We start from the raw sequence: 4,905 nt of genomic DNA on the forward strand, positions 1-4,905 counted from the left end.
TCATCTTTTTAAGTGGGAGAACTTGCACAATTGGTGGCTGACTAAATACTTGTTTGCCTAACTGTATATATTTTTTTTTATTAAAAAAATCCAGTGTTTCTATGTCAAACTGTTTTGTTCAGTCTTCTGTGATGTATATAATGTCTAATAATGGGTTGCAAACTCAAAAATGAATACATTTCAACTGACATGGTACAGGTGCTGTCACGTTCTGACCTTTCCTTGGTTTTGAGTTTATTTAGTATGGTCAGGGTGTGAGTTGGGGTGGGTAGTCTATGTGTGTTTTTCTATGTTGGGGTTTTGAGTTCAGCCCAGTATGGTTCTCAATCAGAGGCAGGTGTCGTTAGTTGTCTCTGATTGAGAATCATACTTAGGTAGCCAGTGTTTCATTTTTTAGTTGTGGGTGTTTGTTTTCCGTGTGTTTGTTTGTTGCCACAGGGTACTGTTTCAGTCGTTTCACGTTTATTGTTTTGTCGTGTTCAGTTTATGTCTTTTAATAGACGTTATAGACACTTACCACGCTGCGCATTGGTCCTCTGATCCTTCTCGCTTCTCCTCAGAAGAAGAGGAGGAATGCCGTTACAGGTGTCTTCTTAGTCATAAACCATGTGTGTGAGGTGTATACTTTTGTTTCAAAGTAGACACACCGTGTGACCCTGATTTAGCTCACTGTAGCAAAACTATTCACAAGCAGGCACTGTAAGGAACCCTTACCACTTGTGTCATGCAACATCATCTATTGAGGACCATTTTGGAAATTAATATCTGACTTCTATTGAAATAAAAAAAAACTGGACACCGCGTGTTGTGATGCTAAAATATTGGCAAAAGGTTTTGCTCATAGTGCTTATTATGCACCAGTATCAGTCCAGCTGTTTACAGGGACAATATAATGGGAAATTACAATCTGGCATAGTTATCAAAGAAAAGGGTTACTGTTATTCCCATTCCTTCCATACCTGCCTCTTTTCCCTATGCAAATTGTACCATACTCTTTGTCTATTTCTCTCCACCTCCACCTCCACCTTATATAAACAGTCTCTGTGTGTGTCCCTCAGTCCTGAACAACACACACCATGTTCCCTGCATCTCTGCTGCTGCTGTTGTTGGCAGCTGCCTCCTGTGAGTCTCTGGATTTGGGTCGGGCAGACAAAACAATTAGTGATGGCTTTAGTTTTGTTAAAACTTGAAAATGATTATATTTGTAGTAACTTAAATGTAAATGCTTTGTCCACAGGTGTTAAGTGTGAAGAACTCACTCAGCCAGCCTCTATGACTGTCCAGTCAGGTCACCACTGACCATCTCCTGTAAGGTCTCATATTCTGTAGGTAGCTATTACACAGCTTGGATCCGACAGCCTGCAGGGAAAACACTGAAGTGGATTGGAAGCAAATATACTGGAGACACATCTTACAAAGATTCCCTGAAAAACAAGTTCAGCCTTACTTTAGACTCCTCCAGCAATACGTGACATTAATAGGGCAGAACCTGCAGGCTGAAGACAAAGCTGTGTATTATTGTGCCCAAGACTCTTTGATACAAACCAGGGCCAGACGTGAACAACAACTCACTCATCCCTTAAACCGTTGGAGTTCTATGTATCTACCAGGAGGGGGCGATATTAACCTTTTTAATAAATAGAGATCCAACACCACTCCCATGGAATGATGAATTTGGTTTATACTAGATGGGTATCTTTGACAGGATATCAAATAATGGGCTTAGACATAATAGATACTGTATCTTTGCTCAGGGTTGGGGAGTAACTGATTACATGTAAACTATGCTCTATATATATCTCCAACCTTCTCCATAACATAAGCACAAGTTTCAACCTCACAAGTTTCAAACTGGGGAACCTCTCATTAAGACAATATGATAAGATCGTCACTATCCCCTCCTCTAGAGTAGGACCCCCATCTCTTCTTTTCAATGCAAACCCTCCCTCTGGTTCTTTCCCTACTAAAACAGTGTCTGTCCGTCTGTCTGTCTGTCCTGAGTTGCCCTCTGAGTCCTGGAGAGTAAAGAAGAACAACTCTCACCAGTTCAGCTTCAACACAAACCATGTTACCTGCGTCTCTGCTGCTGCTGCTGGCAGCTGTATCCTGTGAGTCTCTCTAGATTTGACAGGAAAGACAAAACAATTAAAGATGATGACTACAGTTTTGTTATGACTATAACACGATTCTATTTATAATGAGCAACATTTTAAATGCTTTGTCCACAGGTGTTCACTGTGAATAACTCACTCAGCCATCCTCTATGACTTTCCAGCCATGAAAACCACTGATCATCTCCTGTAAGGTCTCATATTCTGTTACTAGCTATATATATATATATACACTTGACATATATAGTATATATGTTATTGCTTAAATCTCCATGAAATTAATGAAAGAAAGTAACACACATACTGTATATGCTCTCAACAATTTAATTGGTAACCAAAATAACCAACGTTTCAGCAATACAGTGCATTCTTCAGGGTGGTTAATTAAATATCCACCTGTTGTGCTTGATGATATGTTTCGTAACACAGATAAGTATGTAAATAAATTCCTTTCATTTGCATAGAAATAATCTTGCAATCAGTTCCTGATTATCAATCATTCTTTGAACTTACTTAAACCCACACTTTGTTTTAATTTTCATATTCCAATAACACTGTTGTATAGGGAAGATGTTGGAAAAATGTTTTTGCTCATTTTATCAAATAACATTATCTGCCAATATACTGAAGTGTATTTTACAACGACAACACATTGGAGTATTAAAGCTGATAGAAGTTTTCACAATTTTCACTGATATTCTAAGATCTTTTAGATTTCCCTCCTTACCATATGCAAATAGCACCATGCCTCTCTCTTCCTCCCTCTATCTACCTCCCCTTATTGTTAGGGTTTATATAAACAGTCCCTCTGAGTCCTGGAGAGTAGAGAAGAGCAACTCCCATCAGTTCAGCTTCAACACAAAACATGTTCCCTACATATCTGCTGCTGCTGGCAGCTGCCTCCTGTGAGTGTCTATGGGGGGACAGACACAATAATGAATACTGCATCAGACTTAAATGTAATTGAAAGATCATGTTATCTGTTTTAATATTGTAAAAAAAATATCTTCCAACAGGTGTACAGAGTTATGAACTCACTCAGCCAGCCTCTTTGACTGTCCAGCCAGGTCAACCACTGACCATCTCCTGTAAGGTCTCATATTCAGTTAGTAGCTACTACACGGCTTGGATTCGACAGCCTGCAGGGAAAACACTGGAGTGGATTGGATATATTAGTAGTGGTGGAGGCACAGCTTATAAAGATTCACTGAAAAACAAGTTCAGCATCACCAGAGACACGTCCAGCAACACATTGTTTTTAAAAGGACAGAGTCTGCAGACTGAAGACACAGCTGTGTATTATTGTGCTCGCCTCCACAGTGATACAAACCAGCAGCAGACCTGTAGTAAAACTCACTCCTCCCGTGTACTGTTAAAGTTAGAAGTATCTTCCAGGAGGGGGCGATCTAAGTATGAATCTAAATACAAATATCAAACATCCTATGATATAATAATTACAGCATACCAGTGGAGGCTGCTAAGGGGAGGATGGCTACTAATAATTGTCTGTAACGGAGCGAATGGAATGGCATCAAACACATACAAACCATGTGTTTGGTGTATTTGATACCATTCCACTAATTCTTCTCCAGCCATTACCATGAGCCCGTCCTCCCCAATTAAGGTGCCACCAGTTGTGTTGTGACAAGGTGGGTGGGGGGGGGGGGGGGGGGGGGGGGGGTATACAGAAGACAGCCCTATTTGCTAAAAGACCAAGTCCATATTATGGCGAGAACAAAGTAGAGAGAAGACAAATGACGGTCCATCATTACATTAAGACATGAAGGTCAGTCAATACGGAACATTTCAAGAACTTTGAAAGTTTCGTCAAGTGCAATCGCAAAAACCATCAGTGCTATGATGAAACTGGATCTCATGAGGACAGCCACAGGAATGGAAGACCCAGAGTTACTTCCTTAAGCAGCCGGTGGAGATACTGTGAGACACTGCCCAATCCTTCCTTTTGGAGGGGGTTTGCCTTTGTCTGACACTGGTTACAGTGTGTTAGTATAAGGCGTGGAGATGGGTTGCATGAAAATTCCTTTCATTAACGTCGAACTCGAGTCTGATCTTATTTCTGGTTTCATTGTCATTGGAGTTGTTATGTTCTGTTAATTACTGATGTCTCTTTTAAGAATGGCGAACCCTTAGTCATGCGCAGTGTTGCTCTTTGTTGTTCTGGTACTAACACATTTTATTAAATGTGAAGCTCCAGTTCCTTTCCTTGTATTCTGAGTCTTAATTATTATATAAATAGGTAATAAGAGCTAATACACTACAATGGAAAAGAGGATGATTACCTGCAGTGTGCATCACGAATGCAGATGCAGCTCGTAGGAAGAGAGGAAGACTTTGACCCTGTAGCACAACAGATAGCAAGCAGTGACGACGAGGGGAGAGCTGACGAGAACGAGGCGGCAGATCAAAGACCCGTGGAGCTGGAGGTAAAGAGAATGGCTAGCATCGGGAAAATAGATGTGTTTGATGACACGCAAGAAAACTGGGCAAATTACATTGATTGACTGGAACAGTACTTAATTTCAAACAACATTGCTGATAACAAGAGAGTACCAGCGTTGTTTAATTTAATTGGCCCAAAAACATACAGTCTGTTAAGAGATCTGACTGCCCCTCAGAAGCTATCCAATAGAACATTCACAGAGATTGTGGAGATATTTCAAAATCATCTATCACCTAAGCCACTCATTATCGCGTGACATTTTTGTTTCCACAAGAGAGATCAGAATGAGGGGGAGTGTGTTAATACATGTGTAGCAGAATTGAAGAAACTGTC

General features: G+C 40.4%; 1 pseudogene; it reads left to right on the top strand.

The window, feature by feature from the left end:
• The first annotated feature begins 1,076 nt into the window (after positions 1-1,076).
• LOC118938087 lies at positions 1,077-2,112 on the top strand (annotated as a pseudogene).
• Positions 2,113-4,905: the final 2,793 nt, after the last annotated feature.

This window comes from Oncorhynchus mykiss, chromosome 13 (assembly GCF_013265735.2).
Source record: "Oncorhynchus mykiss isolate Arlee chromosome 13, USDA_OmykA_1.1, whole genome shotgun sequence".
Taxonomy (NCBI): domain Eukaryota; kingdom Metazoa; phylum Chordata; class Actinopteri; order Salmoniformes; family Salmonidae; genus Oncorhynchus; species Oncorhynchus mykiss.